The sequence below is a fragment of the Psittacula echo genome, assembly GCF_963264785.1.
Source record: "Psittacula echo genome assembly, chromosome: 7".
Taxonomy (NCBI): domain Eukaryota; kingdom Metazoa; phylum Chordata; class Aves; order Psittaciformes; family Psittacidae; genus Psittacula; species Psittacula echo.
This window is the reverse complement of record NC_137740.1, coordinates 3,978,143-4,000,190: the sequence shown is the minus strand read 5'-3', so window position 1 is coordinate 4,000,190 and position 22,048 is coordinate 3,978,143. Positions and strand designations below refer to the sequence as shown.

General features: G+C 43.7%; 1 protein-coding gene across 6 annotated transcripts in view; it reads left to right on the top strand.

Moving 5' to 3' along the window:
- Nucleotides 1-22,048, top strand: part of NFIA (nuclear factor I A) — a 258,085-nt gene that overhangs the window by 87,051 nt on the left and 148,986 nt on the right. The gene's annotated exons all lie outside the window — the stretch shown is intronic.

The window sequence follows — 22,048 nt, the reverse complement described above, 5'->3', positions numbered from 1 at the left end:
TAATGGGAGCCTTTCTTACCGTGGTTTCCGATTGCATTAGTGGCAAATTCTGCTCTTTTAAAGATTAATGGTCTGAGTGTAATCTATAGCGGAAACGTGGCCTTGTGGTAGAGGCAGTGGCTGGGGACACCAGTGAGTTGGCTTTAGATCAAGCCTTGGCCACAGACGTCCTGGGCACGTTGCTCAGGGAGGATCTCGGTACTTGGACTCGTGATATGTGGCTTGGATGTGTGCTGGTGGGCTCTGTGTGCTGGCAAAGTGACTGGGGCTGAGTCTCTGATCCCAAAATGCCTGACTCCCTTTTCCTCCCAGCAAACCGGGAGTAAATCATTGCAGCAGCCCCATGCAGAATGGTGCTGAGAACTTATATTTATTTCTGAGGTGAGTTGGCCGGGGTGGACATGGTTTTACTTGTGTGTATGCATATGGCACACCCTTCCCTTCGATTTCTGAGATCTGAAGATTCCTTTGGCAAAATCCCTGTGGTGTTTCACACAGCCATGCGGGAATGAGTCTCCTGCTCTGACTTAACTGGTATCCCAGGACTTACAGACCTTACATTTTGGGCAGGAATGGGCACATGGCTGTAGCCAGGAGAATCCTTCAAGATTTTCAGTTGTTCTCTGGCTGCGGAGATATTCATGATTCAAAATGAGGAGCTTCGGTTGACTGATGAATGCTGTCTCCCAAAAAAGCCATTGAATACCAAGTATACTTTTCAAACTGGATACAGAAAACTATCTGCTTGCGAACAGTCCCACCATTTTCTTGTAAACAAATTTGTTCTCCTATAGCACACCGACTCTGTAAGTCAGGGTACTGTCAAGTGCAAGATGCTGAGGCAAAGATGCATTTGCAGGCTCTTGTTGCAGCCTGCAGAAGGGCTCTTTAGGTGTTTCAAGATGGTTCTCTTAGAAATCCCTCTTCAGTTCAGTGAAATTTTTGTGGCACTGACTCGTTAATATGTCTTGCTTAGCTGTCCCTTGTATTCGGAGCACCTGCCTGATTTTGGAGTTCACGTCTTTTCTTCCTCATCCATCACAATGTTGTTTTCTTATATGTGTTGCGTAATAAAAGGCTTATTTACCCCTCTCAAATCATTAAGAACTGTCATTAGAAATGTATATGTAGGGGATGTGGCAGTGGGAAAGTGTGTCAGAGCCACACGTCTCATTGCATTTGAAGTATGATAGTGCTCTGCCGCCTTCTTCTAGATCCAGTGCTTTCCTAATGTTGAATTTTCAGTGAGTTGCTGCCTTTGTTCATACCCTTGCAGTGCAGGCAGATGCAGAGGATGGGATTCCAGCTGACTCATGGACTCCTCTGCAGTTGTCTGAAGGAGCCTTCAAGTTAGGCAGTTAGTTTTGCCTGGTCATCATCCCCTTTGCCCCACAGTGCTGCTGTAAGAGGGCAGTGGCCTCCCTGAAATGCGTAGTAAATTCAGTTGCACAATACCTACAAGGAGCAAGCAGGGTTTGGGGTAGAAGTGAGTTACATGATTGCTCTGTGGTTAACAGTTGTGTTCTGCTCCTTGTATGAGCCCACGCCAGGCATCCTCGGCTCCTGGTCTCTTCTTTCATCTTCCCTTTCCTCCTAATAAACTCATTTCAACGTTCAGCTACTGTGTCCGCTGCTGAGCTCTGTGGAGTGAAACCTCCTCCAGCTCTGACGTGGTCTGGCAAGCGCTGCTGTCCTGGGGAACTTTTGACTTGTGGAATAGCCAAGTGTGAGGCCAGCGATGGCCGGGGACCCAGAGGAGCTGCGTGGCTGGGCTGGCCCAGTCATAGAGAAGTTTGTGCAAGAAGGGGATGAGTTTGTAACGAGGCTGCTCTGCGGGTGCCAACACTTCCCAAGGGCTGGTTTGGCAGCCTGGCTGTGCCAGGACCCTGGGACCTTCTCACCGTGCCCACTGTCCCCCAGCCAGCGGAGGGGGTGGTGGCTGTATGCCACGCAGGGATTCCCTTTCCTCTGGGCTGCCAGGTTAAAGCAGCTTAGTTGCACTGGAGCAGAAAGGAGCAGGGCTACGGCGAGGAACTGGGGCCTTGTAGTGCGTAAATAACTAATGCCGCATGTGGATTTGGTTTTCAGCACAGAGGTTTAGTGTGGGGTTTGTTTTATTCACTACTCCAGACCCTTGCCAGGGTACGAGGCTCTCCCTCCACTGGCAAAGCAAAATACTTTCACACTTTTATCTCTGTGCAAATTAAATGAGTTAATATGGGATTAAAAAAAGCAGCATTTGTTGACATTGTTGTCCTCATCTCGGGTAACAATCTACAAATTGATCTAAAAAGATTGTATTTGCTTCCAGGGGAAAAAGAAAATTGTATTAAGCCACAATCGCACTAATTATTGACCGGGGGAGCTGAGCTCTGGGTATCACTGAGACTATAATAATTATATGGAGCTGGGTTTTAAAAGCAGTGTACTGCATGGCCCTGAGCATTGAGCTAAAGTGGAAGTTTTATAAGAGACTTCTCAGTGGTGAGTTCTAAGACTGGGGGAAGAACAAAGAAATAGAAAGTAGTAAGAGATGAAAAAGATAAATCCAAAGGAGAAGTGGAATAAGCATAATCTTCCAAATCAGCATTTAAACCGAGCCATGGTTCCAGCAGAAACTTTGGTTCAAGTACTAACAACATTATGTATGACTTCTAAATTTGTCATTTTGTGTACAGCATTTGTGTACTGGCAAAAGGCTTAGTGTTAAAGGCATTTCTGTCAAAACAACCCGTTGCTTTGGGGGACCTAGTATGAACTTTATTGGCAAAAGCATTTTTTATTTGTATAAGGTACAGTTACAGTAGAGGAGTTTGCCAGCAGAGCCGTACAAGGAATTTCTGTGCCAGGCTGACCTAGCCTGGAGACTCCTTCAAAGTAATGGGTTGTACGTCAGCTTTGCTTTGCTCCTCTTAACACCAGAGCAACTTGTGAGGGCGCAGGCTTTGCACCGGTTATTCTACTTTAACTGTGCGAAGGCGACGATGCCAAAGGGTTCATTCGGGATCCTCTGCTCCTGCTTTGCCAGAGCCCCGCTGGCACGGACAGCCAGAGGCTGCTGCCCTCTGTGCCAGTGCACTATCGGTGCTCGGCGCCGGAGCGATGGACTGGTGCTCGGCCACTGGAACCTGTCCCAGGAAAACACATCAGCCGGCTCTGCACTGCGAGGTGCTGTGAGGGGATGTGAGGAGCAGGAGCACGCAGCAGCAAAGCCGGAAAGCTGCAAAAAAATAAAACAAAAAAGGGGAAAAAAGAATAATTGAAAGTAGTGGTGTTTGATTAAAAACATAGGCAGGACAAGAATCATATATAGAGGCATCACGTTTCTCTAAAATGACTGGTATAATGGGAAAAATGAGACACTTTTCCAGGGACCCAAACTCATTTAAAATAGATCTTTATATATCTCACTTCAGCCATTAAATCTTAGCCAACTCTTGCACTTTTTAATGCGGAACAGTGTCACACATCCATCGCATTCAAACATGCAGGCAATGTTTGCACCGATATGGTTAAGTAACCCAATACTTTCTATAGCTGAAAGATCAGTCGAACAAAGTATCCATCTAATTAAATCTAATCAGTCAGTGCACAAGCTTACATTGTGGTCATCGCCTTGGTATGTACGGGAGGTTTTGAGGCAGTGAAGCAAGGGGCATGAGATTGAATAAGTGCTAGATGATGAAAGGCAAGGGTTAAAAACTTTCAAACTACAGTGTTAACATTTCTTCCCTGTCATCAGCTATCTGATATTTTGGTATTCGGAGGGGGGAAGAGAAGAAAAGAAGAAAAGAAAGAACAAACGAAGTATGCATGGCATCTAGATCCTGGGTACAATGCAGCGAGTGCTCTGCAAGCTGCCTCTAAGTTAAGTCTATATGCAAAGTTAGTTGCATCTTAGCTTTTGTATTAAAGTCTTCCGTGTGGTGTAATGAGGGGAAGAAACACTTTATAGACTTTTCAGACTTTTACTGACAGACTCTGGATGTTTCAGGCCATGATCAGTCTCTTTCAAAACAGTTCTGTGGGATAAAAGTTGAAGTTTGGTGTCAGGAGCTACAGCACACATAGCTGCATTTAATACTGCTGATTTCACCCTTTATATCCAGATAAATGTTCTTCATAGGAGCATAACATGAGTCCTTATTAATAATCTTCCTAAATGTCTTTTGGGTATGAGACTGCTTCTAAAAGCTCCCCCAGAGCTTCAGCATTGTGAGGACAGGCCAAGCCAAGGGCCATTTTTTGCTCTTATGCAAGTGGGCAAAACGGCACTTTAGGGCAGACTTTGGCCATAAATTTGTTGCTCAGCTGAACTCTGACCATGTAGCCAAAACAAATCTAAGTAATAACGTTCGAGAGGTTGGGACGGGTTCTCAGTGCAAATCGATGTAGGTCTGCAGAAACAAACAGCACTCTGCTGGTGATGAATGCTGTGGGGCAGCTTGGCCCCTCACTGACATCCATGCGAGGTTCACCCCAGTCTCCTCCCTGCAAATCTCTTTCATTAACTTCTTCCTTCTCATCTCTGTGTTAAATGAGCCGGGGCAGCCTAATCCAGAGGGTTGGAGATGTTGCAAGGCTTCTTTCTGCTTCATGTCATAAGTGCTGTTTGCTGTTGTACCTCTCTGGGTCATCCTGCTCTAGATAGGTAAACAGAAACATGGGACTAACCCCATTCCATGGGTCCAAAAGGAACAGTGTGTATGTTTAATCCTGTCTTTATCATTCTACCTGTGCTGGAGATCTTTTCCTTACTGCTGGGTAAGCCCAGATGTACACCATCTGCTTGTCTTATGATCTTTGACATGATTGAGAGGCCACCAAAAATACCCAGTGATTGCATACTTTTCAACTGACTGGTATAAAAGGAGAAGATGTTAATAATCAAGCGAATAATATTTGCTATTTTGGGGCCTCCTGAAATTCTTCCGAGATGTATTTTGAAAGTAGATGCTAAACATTGTGTGTGCATGAGCCTTTGCATATATCCCTTCCCTTAGCCATATGTTTGAATACACACAGTTCGAGATGAAATATAGCAGAGTCTATTTTAGGTGTGTTTGAAAAACTCAATAGCCTCAGATTGGCTGCCATAGCCTGCTCTTGTCAGCCGTTTCATTTCTGACTTGCTGTGAAGTCGCAGGGTCTCCAGACCAAGTATCTGAAATGCGCCTTCTACCTCTTGGGTAGAAGTAAAAAACATCCTTCTCTGCACACTTTGGAGCAAAATCCTTCATCCATTACTGTTTGGAGAGAGCTCTCTCTGCAAGGCTGGAGCTGCCTGTTGCCAGCACGGAGATCAATGGGAGCCCGAGTCCCTCAGCATCTTGCCAGAGCCCCGCTCCAGATGTCCGATAAAACTCCACGGGGCTCGTGCTTTGAAAGGAGCGGGGGCTATGTGAATCACTGTTGCAGTAATAAAATTGCACCTATTCCAGATCTTGTCTTCTCTGTCCAATTAGAAGAGCATGTTTTCTGCTTATGGTTTTTAAAAGTTGGCTGACCAGCTGGGTTTCATTCCTTTCTCCTTTGCTTTTTTTTCTGCTTTTTATTCAGTATTTTTCCTCCCCCCTTTTTTTAATATATAACATTCGAATCGATGTTCAGGGCCGTTCCCTTTGATAGTTCATATGCTGGTTTATGAGCATGGCAAAACCAAAAAAGGTCAGTTAGAGGTTAAGGAAGAGAGTTATCAGGCCTGTATAAGTGAGGTATTTTTAAGGCTCTGCTAATTGGCAGCACAGTTAAAGCATCATTCATAAAATAGTGGGCATTAAAATGACCATATCCATTTTTAAGAGTATGGAGATTATTCCTTTGCCAAAAGGATTAACTCTACCTTCTCATCACTGCCTTTATACCTGGTTGTTTTTCCATGGGAGAGACGAATTTTAGGCATTTTGCCTACAGTATCCAGGCTTCTACCCCTCGCTTTTTAACCGTTACAGCTGGCGAAATCTGGGACTGCAAATGTAGCCATATAACATGGCAACGGCCAGAACAATGAGACAGGCAAATCTTTTAAATCTGTATTTTATAAAACATCTGTTAAAGAATATGAAGTCAGAAGTTCTGTTCACATATTTGCTGTGTTTCACTTATTAAACTCAGAACATTACATCTTGCCTTATTTTTCTTACCAGAATCACTAGCCGGGCTTAGTAGAAAGATTGGGGAAAAAAGAAATCCTGGTTTTTGAGTCTCCTCTGAAGGCTCTGGAGTAATGACCCATGCACACTGGCCCGAAACCCCAGCAGATTTTACAAGGGCTGCTGGTTACATTCACCTGGTTTGTAGGGAAACAGAACAGCTTTTTCTCCTGATCTGTTTGCCTGCCTGCTGAAACGCTGCCATAAACCGTCCTCACTCTGTGTACAGCCCGCGCTCCAGCCTGTGCTCCGTTTTCTTTTGTCTTTCAACCATCTCTCGTTCTGGGTCAGCAAATTCTGGGTTTCCTGAGAACTTTAGTGTCCAAATCAATGTCTCAAATCCAAACTAAACCATCTGCAGGGTCTCACGTGCTGGCTCTACTCACAGGAACTGTAAAACTGAGCGAGGACAGTCCCAAATTAACCCAAATCTTCCCAAATGTTGGGTCAGACCACGAGAAACAGACTCAAAAGTGGTTCCTCCAGATAAGTTCCTTACCAACCACAGCCATTATGGGAAATGCTGATGATACCCACCCTGGTTAGAGGCCGTGAGAGTCACTTCAGGTCTTCAATCACGAGTCCCATCGCAGAACTGGGAGAGCCCCTACTCCTTCATTTGGCATGCAGGAGATGTGCCCTAGTGCTGCGCGCTGGGAAACAGTCCGGCAATTCATGGGGCTCCAGGCTCAGTCTCGCTCCGTAACCCAGGCTCTTGGATGCCGTGCTGATGAATAACATAGAAATTCTTATAGTAGATAGATACAAAAATTGATTAGCTGAAAAAGCCTGTTGTTAACTTTTCTAGCACTAGTGTATAATAATGCTAGCATGTCAGGGCAAACAAATGCTTAGAGTATTTAGGATACACATATATCTTGTGTCTTGCCACCTTTTCATGGAAGCTGACAGCTTACAAATGGCTTACTGAACTATATTACTTAAAATTGGGCAGATACTCCTGGGGAACAATTTTCTATGTTTGATCAGTCATGCGAAAAAGGCCGTGGGCATTTGTGACTGCTGGTATCTTCGTAGTTTAGATATATATTTGATGTAAGAATTTTATCATATCTTATTCTGTTTGAGGAGTATGTTTTTCTCTTTACCTGGGCATACTGAAGGGTGATTGGCTGTTTTATTCTGAAGCACTTAAACTCAATAACAACATATATAGACTTTACTAGATGCTTTCCTAATTTATTGTGGCAATATGGTATTTAGACCACTATTTAAATGAAGGTTGCCAGTACAGTTAAAAGAAATTAGAGACACCATCATTGCTAAATCACTTTACCATTCAAAGAAGAACTGTAAACATATGCATCCATTTAATTATAATAGTACCAATTATAAGAGAAATTGTAATGCCGAAAGTAGTAGCTTTTATGTGATCATAATAATGGCATATATTTATCTTGGTTTGGCAAGTTAGGTCTCACTTTAATAGTTGGCTTTGCTTAAATAGAGTGTGGTTTGTTAAAACCCACACTAACCCCCACACCCTTCCATTTGTTATTGCCCAAATAATGAACAATAATCATGTGGTATAAATGATTAATGTATACATGGCTTAGCAAGTATCTTTGAGGTTTAGAAAGTGTTTTTATTTTCATTCCTGTGCTGGACCAAGCTATAGCCCAATTGCATGTTATTCCTTGGTACTGGAGAGAAAACCTTTTTGCTTTGGTAGAAATGATAGGAACTCGAAGCCCGAGCGCGCTTGCTTTGAAGTCGATGGGAATTCCAGTGCCAGGCTCCGGAGAAGCGAGCTCATTGTTTCTCGGGCAGTTTGTTTTGTGCGTGTTATCTGCTTCAATCACAATTTAATGTCACATTTCAAACCAGTCCTGCGTAGGAGAGCCAAAGCCCCGCATTCCGTTCCTGAGCCACGCGAGGAACACCCCACGGAGGTAGATGTGCGAGGTCTCCCAGTTCTCCCCTCCAGTTAGAACAGTCTCACTCAGCAATGCGTACGGCAGTGCCTATTCCCGTGTGTGTGCAACTTCCAGCCCGAAGTTTAGCAAGTTCAGTGTCTCTTTATTTACATCTGATTCCTTTGGAGCCTAATCAGCCCCGGCAATAAAAAAACCCCAACAAACAAACTCTTCCCTTTCAAGCTTCATTTTTACAGCGTGAGCCGAACGCAACTCTTCTCGAAGCGATTACCCCACGCAGATGAAGGGTGCTTTATCTGGTGCGCCGCAGCGAGCGGCACAGTGTTGTCACCGCGCCGCAGACAATGCCACCCATTTATAAGAGGATTCAAAGAGTTAAAAAAAACCTGCGTTACTTGAAACTTGATATAAAACCTGTGGCCAAAGCAGGCTATGGGCTGGAGCACTTGATTATTCTTTTATCAATAAATAAGAGTGGCATACAGTTAATTTCAGCACTGTAATTGAGCGGTGCATTCTGGGAAGCTGCAAAGCACTGTAAGATGAGGAAATGTTTTAGAGACTAATCATGAGAAGAAAGGAGCCTTTCATAGCCCTTATGATGCTGTTGTCAGAGCTAAAGGCAGATAATGATTCAGTAATAATGGCACATTGTGAATATTTAAGCTGAAAAGATTGGGACAAAATGAGCAGACATTGTTGGTTTGCTAAACCGAACAGTTGGTCTTTGGGCTCCAAAACTATCGACAACTCAAATTTGGGGCTCAGAAGTTGCAAAATTAAAAGAAGAACGGTGTTTCCAGGAGGCTGGCCTGGCACAGGGCTTGTGCCTGGAGCCTGCACAGGGCCTCTTCACTTACTTTTGAAATCTGAAATTGATAGCCAAGGGGTTTTTTTCAGTATTCTCTGAACTGACACAGTACAATACGCTGCAGACTGTGTAAATCTCCCTCCATTTAGGTGCCAGAAGAAATCACTTTGGAAGAAAATCAGTTTTAGTCATGACCTAAAATATTAAATATAAAATGGAGAGTGTCATATTGCAAATAAGTAGACTCATTTGCATTTTGTCTCCGGGGCATTGGTAGCGCTATAAAGAGACATGCAGCTGAATTTATGTACATTGTCTTTTTTCCTCATTACTACATTCTGGATCTGTTAGTTGTCTTTCTTTAAACATCTGTTAAATGCAGTTTCATGAAGCTGTATGTTCCCATATGTTTGGGAACGGTATCAAAGAGTAGAGTTTTTGGCCTCCTTTACAACCTTTTGTCTCGGAGAAAAAGGTGGATGAGCTCCGGGGCTGGATTCTGCTGAACCCGAGGGCCAGAAGCACTCTTGCCAGATAAGTTTTCCCAAAGTGTAAAGACCAGCACTGGTAGGGGGACAAAGAACATTCCAGCCTTGGGGTCTATACATTAAAAGATACTTCTTTTTTTTTTTTTTTTTAAGGAAAAATTGCAAAATTAAACCTCAAACAAACCAAACGCCAGACTTCTGGGGCAAGTTTTACTCTCCTTAATTCTCTACATGTTAAATCTTGGAGAATACAGAAAGTTTGCCTGCATGAGGATGGGCAAGAGAAACTGTCCTGCGCTTTTACAGGCACAGTAAGCCCTAATTCCTTATTATCTCTTACAGTGACATAAACTATTCCAGCTCTTGTATTTCTTTTATAGAAATGCTCTTCATGTGTATTTTCACACAAAGGAGAAGAAGAAACAAACTCCTGCATCTATACATCTGTTTTTCCTTGAGGAAAAGCAATTACTTGCAATAAACAGCTTCAAAACTTTAATCAAAATACAGTTAGAAAAAGTTTATCTTTTTGCAAAATTCCTTTAAAAAACATGCTCCGTGTTTATAGTAACACTCATTTTTATCCATATGCTTTAAATCTGTGTATTGACTTAGCTAGGCAATATTTTAACCTATTTTTCCCAGTCTTTTGAACGAAAAGTTTCTTACAAAGTCGTTTGTATATTAAGAAAATGTAAAATCCCAGGACCAGGTCCTCCTCTGGGGAAAAGAAGCATTGCTGCAACAGTCCACAGGCGCTGCAGTTGTCTGCAATAAAAAGAGAAACCCAGTTTCTTCATGGTTTCCAGGGCCCCAATCCTGCATACTTATGCACTTACTTCACTTAACTACTGGAAATGAGATCACCCGCAGCTCTCGTGTGTGCCTCTGCCGTGCAGGAAGGGGAGGCTGCCCAGTGGGATCGCTCCCGCTACCAAAACAAGCTCTGGCAGACCCTGCCCGGGTCTCCCATGCTGTTTGCAGGTAGACAAAGCCTCGGTGGCCTGAGCTTGTAGCTCTTTGCTGGGCTGCTTTGCTGGCATGATGCAGTGTGGGCATGTTGGTGTTTATGGAGCAGGGGCCTAGATGCAGCCAGTGCCTGCACTGAGTGGCTCGGGCAGGTGGTTTCATTTGGATTTGCATGACGTTGTCCCCTTCGCATTTCTCTTTGAGTTGCCAGTTTGTTACAATTCCCCAGGTAAAAAGCAAATTTCAGTCTGAAGCGCTGATTTGATTCAGAGTACTTGGGTTACATCTAAGGACTGGTAACTCTACTCTGTCTGCCCTTAAAGCTTTCTTTCATTTGCCTTGCAAAGCTCAGCACTCTCCCTGCGTCTCGCTGTACGTACTGGAAGCGCATTCACAGCTCAGTGTTCAAGTGCATCATAGTCAGATTTCACCCAGCTCAGACACAGTGGTAGTGGGATTCAGAGGTTTGATTTGCACCAATAACGAGGTCTGAATCATTAAATAAAATAGCACTGATAAATTCAGTGAAGATCTGTCCTGGAGATCCTTTGCCAAAATTAGTCAGACCTGGATGCAGAATTTCAATATCCCCAGTGTTTGGGTTGCTTTTGATCTTTCTTGCCCAAGTGATAAAGGTACAAGAAGAACTGATTAGCGTTGGTCCATCGGAATGGTTAGGAGCTGTGTTGCAGCCCCAGTACAAATTGCAGCAGCACGTATAATCCATGCTAATAGCTTGCTGCAGCAGGGAATTCAAGGCACAAATTTCCCCTTTGCTGCCGTCATCAGAGCCTCCAGTTCACACCATCAAGAGAAATTCATAATTGTCAAGTGCTCAGGCGCCAAAGTCTGCACAGGACAAACAACAATCCCCAGTTGGTTTGTTCCATCCTCTCTCTTCCTCCATCCAGGCCATCCGAGTTGTCTGAGAGCACTTCACATGTTGCCCTTGGCCGAGGACGGCTCTGCCTGGAGCATGTCCAACTTGGCATGGAGATGTTCTAATAAAGCTCCAAATGATGTTCGTTGCCAGTGAGGAGGGGGATGAGGAAGGTGAAGGAAAAGATGGCACCAAGGTCATAGCAATATGCTATTGTGGAAAGACACATTGTACTCTCAAACGCCACTCTTAACAATGGTGATGATAATTTCATCAGTATGACTGGTACTTGGTATTTCTCATTTACATGGCATGTTTCATCTTCAGGGCTCTTGAAGTAATGAGCTAATCCTCACAACATCCCTGTAAATATTATTCCCTCCTTAAAGAAACTGAAGCAAGGAAGTTAAGTAAATAATGTGCACTATTTATATTATGATGGCTTATAGGGGTGCTGGTGAAGGTCAGGTCCTCCTTGTACATAGACATTGTATAAATAAGAATCTATATAACGAAACTACTCCTTGACCTGGTGAGTTCATACTTCAAATATACAAAACAAGCAAAGAAGAGAGGAAAGGGAGCCCTATCAAAACCCCCAAATGAACAGGAGATTAAATAATTGAATGGAGGTGGTGTCTGGACTGGGCTGAAGTCAGCTCTGAATCCGTATCTGCGGTGTGTGTATGTGCTTGTAGAGATGAGGGATGCAAAGCCTGGTTTATTAGAACTTACTTTTACTAGCAGGTGACATACTTGCCTTTAAAATGTTAACAAGACCTCAACTCTAATTAAAACATGTTAGTATGAGGGTTTACATTCATTAGGGATGCAGAATTACCTGTGAGTGACACAGGAATGGTAACCCGCTCTTAGCTCTTAAACAGCTTTTGGGAAAGTTTTTGGCTTTCTCTCTTTGGACATTTTTTTACTGCTGAAGAACCAGAGTTAACAGTTCATTAAAGAGAAACTTAGGTTATTGTCTTAATTTAGCTCACAGCACTCAGAACTTCAGTGTCCTGTTTGTGAAGCAGAAAGGGGTTTCAGTGGGAAGAGGGCGAGCAAGCACTTTTCTGCAACTGAGGAGAATTATTTCTTGTTTCTCATTAACTGAGGCTTCAGTTCAGCGAAACACTTAGGCAGTTACCCAGCTTTCAACACAAGTCCCATTGCTCTTAATTTAGAAGAATTTACCTTTGTCACAACCTCTGCTTAGAGTCAGTGGCATGGAAGCACTGGCTGAGAGTTCGGCATGTGTTAATTGTTTAAATATGTTTAGCCCATTCCCCAAAGCTGTTGTGAATGTTTAATGCAGTATTTACACTAGCCTTAGCACGAGGACTCGTGCTGTAGGATTGATGCTTAAACATATACTTGCTCTGGAGTATCTGTGAAGTGCTTCGCTTGAATATTCCAATTCCTTAAATTTCCACGGGGACTCGGCTTTAAGTTTTTAAGAGTGAGCACTGTTGAAGAATAAAATGTCATTTAGCATTTAGTAAAGGCAACTATCAGCCTAAAGCACAGGGTAACTGCGAAACTGGGGGAGAAGCCCAGAACATCTGCCGTGGCTTCTGCGCGGTGGCAGGACGCTGCTAACCCGCCTCTCGAGCGCCCGACGTCTCCCTGCAAGTTGTGCTGTGCTAAGGGCTTAAATACTGCAGTGAGCACTGACTCCTCCAGAGGAGGACGTGTGGAAAAAAATGGCATATTTGGTACTTCAAGAGTTAACAAAAGTAAGGGCAGATCCACTCAGAGAAAGGCCGGGGGGAGTGTGTCACTTTTATGTTCGAATTCATTAAAAAATATAATTAGTTTATTTTACTATAGTTATCTCTTTATTATTTAAAGGGAAAGGTTACATGCAGTATATTTGGAGGAAGATTTTATTTAACACTTGGATGCGTTTCGCTCTAAAATGAATGCTTGCTCAAGAGTCTAAGAAGGCTTCATGGGAAGAGCAAAGCAATCTAAGCCATATGTATTGGGCAGTTTGCCAGTTGTTTGCCAATATGCCCAGGCCACCTGGCTATATATGCAGCCAAGTATGCCATTCTGACTAGCCAGCTTTAACCTTCAGGCTGCTTCTTTTTCAGCTCTTAGGAAACTCTCAAGCCCTCCAAAGCGCATTGCATTTCCCCCATGGCAGTAGTTTGTGTGCACCCAGACGCAGGCTGCGCGGTCGCGCTGACCAGACAGCTCGCAGCACCCATTTTCAATGAGTTCGCCTTTTGTCTAGAGAGCAGTTCCGTCGTGTTGAACCCGGGCCATAAGATGAGTCTGGAGATAGCAGACTGAAACCTTTACCCATATGCCATAGTTAGACACTTTGACTGACAAGCCACAGTTTTTGTTCCCAATACTGTAGAGACACTGGTTTAGGGGTGTGGTTTAGGAAGGATTTTGTTTAATGTAGTTCACCACTCTAATTTCTTTTCCTGAGTATTTGCATGGATTGTGAGAGAAGTGAGGCATTTAGCATAACTCCGGCATTAGTGGCATATTGTTTCGTTATTGGGGTAATTTATTTAAATGTTTATTCATTAAATTTCACTCGCAGCCAAAAATATCTCAGCATTCTATTCATCTTTAGTTACATTTTGGGTTGTGGGCAAAGCCTAAAAACTACAGTATCCATGGCAGCAATTTAACATTTAGTAGATATCAGATATAATTAAGCTATTCTAAATATTGAAATTAAGGTAGGAAGGGGAAAAAAAAAGATTATATTCGATTGAGTAAACACAGCATGGGAAGTTTTGGTGCAGCAGCCAGCAAAATCTTTAACTGCATCCAAAGTAAAGGGCGTGCAGTCTGCCGTGATTGTCTTCAGGTTTAATGGGAAGCAGTTTGGGGATGGTAGAACGTGGGGACTTTCCCTCGCTTTATAGCTGCTCATAGATACGGCGGTGAGAGCTGCCTCTGCAGCTGGGGAAGGCATTTGGAGACGTGCTCTGTGTCTGCCTCGCTTTACAGAGGGACGCACATTTTTCGGCGAGCACACGCGCTACAAAAACTTGCTGTGCTGTGATCTGGAAGTGGAGCCTGCGGTTCAGCTCGGAAAGCTCCGGGCAGAACTCGCTCAAAATGGCCACGGTTTCCCTCCGTGCGCGCACCGAAGCCGTAAATCTGGCACAGCTTCGTTTCAAAAGCCCTGTGAACCTGAGGGGCTGATATTTGAAACTCAACTTCTCCGTTTGCAGGTGGGATTATTTGTGGCAGTAAGCGAGAGCACGCAGGCATCTCGCTGCCCAGCAGAGCCCCTGCTCAGGTGGCAGCAGGACGGGTTTGTGCAGCCTGCAAAGCTGGGTATGGAAAAAATGACACCCCCCCCCCCCCGCCTTTATATTTTAGGCGCAAAATTGCAGATTAAACAAAGGGAAGGAGGTTAATGCTATTGAATAAACTGGGCCCCAAGGGAAACTTTGCCAAGTTTCTTGCGAAGCCCCAAAACGAGCAACTTTACAAGGAAAGTTTTGCCGCGCTCGGCTCGCCGCACATTGTTCCCATCGCCCCGCGAGCCAGGCTGCTCCCGCACCACCACCTGCGCCCGCTCCCTGCCCGACAAAGCCGAACCCAGATCAAATGTGGAGCCCACCGGCACTGCAATTCAATCCAGCAGGGTTTGCTGTTGAGTTGCATTGAGGTATTCTTTGTCCCTACGGGGCGTGCTGCCTTTGGGGAGCCAGGCATATTGAATTGCTTTAAATCAGAGCCCATACTGACATGCTCAAGGTATGCTTTTTGGGGAGGCCCGTCTTGGGTTGCCTGTGCTAAGAAGCGCGTTGCGGATCTGTGACTTATTAGTGGTGCGTCGTAGCCGCACGGCATCGGTGACACGTTCAATAAAGGCCCAGAGAAAGGCGCTGTTGCAAATGCACAAAGACAGACATAAAGGGAGCGGGGAAGTGTCCCGGTGGGTTTTGCAGTCTGGCAGGTGAGATGCAGCTGCAGCCGCCCCATCTGTGCTACCTTGGCCTGCTATGGCTGTCAGCATAGGTAACTGGGGCTATGATGGGAGAAGCAGAGCAGAAATTGAGACAGAGAATAAAAATTAAGGTTAAAAGGGAGAATAATGTTCTACGGGCATTTTGGGGATACTAACAGGTCACAAATTTTCACTTTAAATGTTCACTGGGTCCCATTTTGTGCATTGCACTAATACATGGCTGGACAAGTATACCCACTACAGTTTGTATTGTTTGTTTACTCAGCCTTGTATTTAATGTGGTGATTCCCATATAGTATTTAATGTAAGTGATGGGCTTCAGGCACCATATTAATAGTATGTTGCCTGTCACACGCTTCATTATTGCAGATCTGTTTATTGTTTCCCTGCGTGGGTGCGTGCCGCGCACGCACACATTCTTTCTACATTGTTACTCTGTTATTGTCCTTTTTTATTTATTTGGACCCGCTTTTGCTTGCAGATAAAAAGATTAGTCATAAACAGCAGCTTTGTCATCCAAGAATTTCCAAGCGCTTCAATTCTGAAAGGTTGTTCATGAGAAGTTGTCTAAATGGCAGCATTATACCGCCGTATAATCTTCATAATATTAAGTATCTGCAGTTTAGCTTGATTGTTGAGCTTTCCTGGGAAAAGGACTGAGAAAAACGAGGGCTGTGTATACACTTTGTAGCAAATCCAGCCTCTAAGGACCAGATTTTTCCTTCCACCATTTCTCACCGTCTTCCTCTTCCAACAAATCTTCCTCCCATCCCAACCACAGACTGTATTGCAAATATGCAAAAACACTAAAGGCTTAGTTCCCCTCTGCTTGTAAACACAGCACTCCCATTAGCGGTGAGGCTGCCCATGCCTTTCAGGGGGAAAATGGACTCTGAAATGCTTGGGAGAAATAGCAAAGCTCTCATTCATGCGTCTTGGGCTGAAAAATTGAACCCACTCTGCTTATTTGCACCTCCATGCCAAAAAAAAATAGTGCCGGTGTGCTGGTCACAAGTGCAGATGAAGCAAACTAATACAGATTTCCATGGGCTAATAACAAACAGGGACGTTCAGATGCTGTTGCCAATCCTGCACGATTGACTGTTAAGTCCAGAGAGACAACCCTGTCCCATTGAAATCAATAGGATTTTTGCCGTGGGCTTTCCTGGGACAAAGATTTCGTTTCCAATAATCCATCACCTGATTTTAGGCATGTAATTTAGTAACTGATTCGCTGCCAATTCACAGGAGAAACTTCCCCCTACTGAAGAACATGCTCTCTTTCTTCTCTTTTTCCCTCCCCATTTTTTCCCACTGGCTTTACATTTAATGATAGTTCTTTCACAAAAAATATCCTTTTGTGGGAAAACCCTTTTGGTTTTTTGTCTTGTTTTGTTCTGTTTGGTTTGGGCTATTTTGTTGTTGTTTTTGTATTTTACTACATACCATCACATGGGATATGGTCCCTGCAGGCATGCCTGTTTCAGATGAGGATGTGGTAAGTTGAGGATATATGTTGTTGTGTTGAATTTCATCACGCCTCCGCACATCCTTAAAGCTCTGTGACATGCACTGACTTGGAACAGCTAATCCACACCTGGTGACAGGCTGCATCACCAGGGCTCAACATTTCAGCCTCTTCCCTGGTGTATAGGACGAGGTCATGTTCCCCATGCCTGCTGCAGGATGCTAACAGATCTAATAGCCAGGACAGGGAAACAGAAGGATCTGTTAAAGAGAGTTGTCTTGATAAACAGGTGTGATATTCAGGTTGCTACTTCAGGGAATCTCGGGGAAGGAGGCTGGTTAGCTGAACCCCAAGCAGATGGTAGGGTTTGTCTTTGCATAGGCACAGCCTGAAATGACTTTTGGTGTGGGTAGACTGAGGTGAGCCAGGGTTGACTTCAAAGAGTGGTTTAGGACTATGTAATGGAGAATAGCACCAGCTCCATGACTTGTTAGAAAGCTGTGTTTGAATTTTAGGCCGTTATAAAGCTGATAACTTCAGATGAATGCAAATAACCACAGCATGTTAGACAGCCCTGTGGTTCAGACACTTTTGGGTGCTGGGGTTCTCCACCTACCACAGTCCCAGGGCTTGGCTTGCTACTTGGTGCCCAGGCTGGCAGTGTGTGGCTGCTCATACGGAGCTGCGTGCATGTTTGAGAGTTGAGAATTGACATTTGGGATTTGCATGCAAGCACAAATCCATGGAGGATCATGGCAGGGGCTGGAACTAGATGATCTGAAGGTCCTTTCCAACCCAAAGCAGTCTATCATTCTATGATTCTATCTGTGAAAAACTTTTAAAGTCGGGAACTTAATGTTTCAAAAAAGAGGAATGGAAAGAAATTCTCAAATAAAGTCTGAATTAAGGCAAACCATTAAATTAATAAGAATTGAAGGCAAAAATATGTAGTGTGTTAAATAACAGTAAGCCATTTTGTGCACACACAGACTTTATTAATTTATAATTTAATTTCTGGAGGCAGTATTTCTGTTCGTAGCTCTCAGTTACTTCAGTATAGAAAAATGTCGATTTCCACTAAAATTCTGTCAGCATTGATATCAGTTTTATCACAGTTATTTATAACCCATATACCAACCTGAATATAATTAACTGTATATAATTTGCAGGGCTTGCCAAATAGCGCACAGTTATTTGCTACCCAAAGTATTTGTGTAATTAAAAAAATGTCAGCTAGTGTATTAGAAACATTTTGTACAGCTGGCTAAATAGTTCAGAGCATATTGGGGAATAATGTATTAATTCACTGATGTATTACATATTGAATAAACTGTTTTAAGAAGTTAAATTGCATTTGACCCATTAGAGTTGACTCTAACTCTGCAAAGTATTGCATCCCACCTTGAGTCAAAGGGAGCTGAGGGCACTACAGAGGAGGCTTTATCAGGTTGTGGGCTTGTGAGTGCAGCAGTTAGGTGTATGCTTAGAAGCACTGCTGAATGAAGAATACAGTTCTCCAAGACACTGTTCTCCCGAGGTCTTTCAAATGCAGTAACTAGAACCTTTCTTAGGCATAGAAGTACTTTTGTTCTTCTGCAGTTGCAAAATCAATATGGTCCCGTTAATGTGAAATTCACTTTTCCAGCCTCTAATTACTAAAGTCAATATTATCCAGTTGTTATTAAATCAAATAGAAAATAAGTTCCCACCCTGTATCTAATCAAACTTCAGGTCCTGCGCTCTGTAAGTTCACGTTGTAACTTAGCTGTATTAATGAGGAGTTTGTGCAGCAGCCCTGGCTAAGCTGTATTATCTAAGTGTTTTCCCATATGGTGAGCATGGTCTGCAGCAGCATATAGCACTTTTGTTTGGCACAGTGCTCTCCTTTCCCCAGGTTTCCTAATTCAATATCCAGGGAAGTCTGGTGCAAGGGGAAATCTTGCCCTTGTCTTGTGGCCACTATGCTGGCTGTCTCCGTGTCTTTTACATGTGGCAGTCTTAAGGCAAGGTGCCTTGGGCATGAGTTTTAGGTTAGTATCAAGTACACGAGATGCAGAAGTGATTTTGTGGCTTTCTGTTGTGGTTTATACTGTATGCAGAGCCAGGAAGCTGTAAATTTAGAGAAATAATGAGAGGGGTTTCTGTATTCTTGGTATTTTTAATAAAATTCAGTAATTGGCATTTTATAAAGTCATAAACCAGTGTAATTTTTAGTGCAGGGAACGTCCATTTGAGGAGGGCTTCTGGATCGCAGCAGCGATAAGCAGGCAGCGCTGTCTGTTGGGTTACTTATCCATGGCACCAGGATTGTCTGTTGTTCAGATGTGTGAGCTCCGGCCTCGGTTTCCGTTCACGGTTGCCGTGTATCATCACAAGAGTGATGATAACGCCTCTTCAAGGTGGCATTATAGTGACAGTTTAACATGGCAAACTTCTGCTTGGCAAACAGACAGCGACTGTTAGCCAATATTGGCTGAGACTCACTGATGATACCACGTAGTGTATCCTTAAAGAGGATAGTTCTTTGGACTTGATCCCGCTCCGTTTTCTGTCATGTGCCTCTCAGTCCAAGGGGAAAAAAGGAACAAATAAATATATCCACCCTCCTTCTTATAAGTGTGCTCACCCTCCTTTTTATTTGGGTATGCTGTCAGGGTTTCCTGACGTAAGCTTTTTACTTTCTTTCCTTCTAGGAAAAGGTCTGGAGCTGGCAGAGTTAGATGACATGCTTCTTGTGTGCTAAAAAAGGGGGTTAGCATAACGCTTATTATCTTGATCGTGGAGAGTTACTTGCTATTTGTGAGACTTGCAGAGTGTGTCCCAGCAAACCCTTCGAGGCAGGATGGAATCCTCCCTCTGGTGGGTTTTTTTGGTGAACCCAGTTAGGGTAATCTCTGGCCTGTGCTCAGTAACTCAGCCCTGAAACACTGCAGCTGGAGACTCCAAACGTTAAGATTCTTCTGTCCAAACATGCTGTTATATCTTCCTTTGCCACTAGAGTACAAAGTCAAACAATCTGTGTGTACTGCTTCTTAATCTCTATGTTAACTTCTATTAAGTAATGCATTTAGCTTTAAAAGAGTTGCTTTGTTACCAGTGTTACTTACGATGCTCTCCGAACGCCTCTGTCAGTAAAATAAGTGTGAATGTTAACAAGCACACTTAAAATATGCTGCTTTTATGTATGAATACAAGTTAACAGGAATTCCATTTTAGTATCTATCGTAATGTTTTGATGATCCCTTCTGATACCGTCTGTGTACTGAGAATCTCATTCCTCAAGTAGCACTGTGCTGTTATAAGGTTATTCTTATTTTACAACCTCATTTTGTGAGCTTGGTGATACAGCTGGAAGTGCACGAGCCCATTTCAGGCCATGGCTGCTATGCTGGCACCTGTAATAGATGTCCTCAGAAAACCAGGGCTGTGCAGCTTTGCAGACATTTGCTAGTTGTACATAGACCTCTTTGAAGTGCCTGCACAATTCTTCTTCCTTGATCTAAGCTTTTGGACTGCCTTTTGGCAACCGGAGCGCTCGGTGCACGCATTTTCATGTGCTTTGGTCACAGGCCTCTGGGCATGTGCATAAGTTACTATGTGGGTGGAAGCGGAGTCGCATCTTGCTCGGCTCAAAAAAACAAAACATTGCTCCAGAGCAACTTTGTCTCGGTTTGTTTTGGAAGGAGCCCTCACGGATCTTGGCTTGAGGCGAAGCCGCTGGGGTGAGGGTCATGACAAGCTGTACGATAGGCGATGAGACTGCATGAAAGCCTGTGTCACGAGCCAGAAAAAGTGCCGGCCTGAAGCTGAGCAGATTTATTTCATCCCCACTGCAGCTCAAGTCAGGCTGCCTGCTTTCCTGCTGCCATGGGAATTTACCGTCCCTTCCTAGGTGTGAGCCCCAACATATAAAGGAAGATGCATCTGACCACGTGCCCTGTGCCAACAGGAAGGAACAGGGCCTATTCTCTTTTCCAGAAATACATTGTGAATTGTTGGGCTGAAATAGAATGTGTAAGTAAAGCTCAGAGGTAATCTCTTCTTAAGCGTTGATCTGGGCCTTAGATTTATAAGCTTATTCCTTCTGTCCCACCACAAAACTAAAATACCCACTCAACACCCAGGACTTACATGATAATTTGGTGTAGCTTTTTTAAATGTATGCACTTGTATTTTCTCCTTGCTGTGGGAAAAAAGCCCCCAAAGCCCAAGGACTTGATTCCGCCTGGCTGTTGAAGCGCAGTGCAATTTGATGCCTGTATCTCAGAAGGTGGATTCATCGCCTGGGGAGAGTCACATCACTTTCTTGGGAATGCCATGAAGAAAGCAGCTGTGAAGTGTCTGCAGGGCTGCCCAGCGAGCAGCTGCCTCCCGGGTGTCCTGGTCATGGCCCTGCAGCCCCAGAGCTCTGCCTTCTCTTCCTCGGGGGTGCCTTGCACTTTGGCAGCACCCCCTTGGGGCAGGACGGCTGCTGCCGGGAGCAGGCACCTCCATTCCTGTCCTTTGGGGATGTGGGGGCGAGCAGAACCCTCTAAAGTTAGGAGGGAATAAACAGCTGCAAAGTGAGTTTTGCAATAAAAAATGTAAAATATGTAGTATATAAAAGAGAAAGTTATTAAAAAGTTCAGATAAGATCAAAACATTCCAGACGTTATGGTCTGTGTTCCTGCCGAGTTGTGTAAAAAAGTGCTGGAGCTTTACAAAGGGGAGCAGCAGAAGAGTTCATATATGTCAAATACTTTGGACCTTGCAGCCCATTAATGTAATAAATTAAACATAACAGATGATGGGCTCGCTCTGATACTGTGGCACAGTCGTATTTTTGAAGGCAGGAAACGTTCCTGATGTTTTACAACAAGCATCATCAGGGTTTTACAGAAGATCTTCAGAGGTTTCTTGAGTGCTTTGCTAACATTGTGACTTTCAGGATAAAATATGTGCTAGGATTTACACCCTAACCATGCACTTTATAATTGGAAAAGGGTGTTCCTGTGGCTGAGATTCAGCTGCAAAATCCATGGGATTCAGAACCAAGCCTTCATTTTGGGCCATGCTCTCCAAATTAAACATGAAAATACTAGCTAAGATATGAATATAATGGGTGAAACAGATGATCAGCAGCAAACATGAGAGGCTTCCTTTTAAATTATGAATGATCAAAATCACACCTATCGTTAGTATTTTCCCAGTCTCCACGTAGGGTCAGAAGTGCCTTCAGCTACACGGATGCAAATCTGGAGTACTTTCAGTAAAGTTACTGAAACACAAAGCAGAGCAATTTTGTTGATGAAGGAAAAGAGATGAAAAATATATGGCCTTTTTAACACCTTATTTCCATAGTGTGAATTATTTTAAGGTTTATTTAATCCTCACTATATTTCATATTGGCAGCAGAGAGTTTCTGAAATAATCTCCTTGAAACCTGTTGTTGCG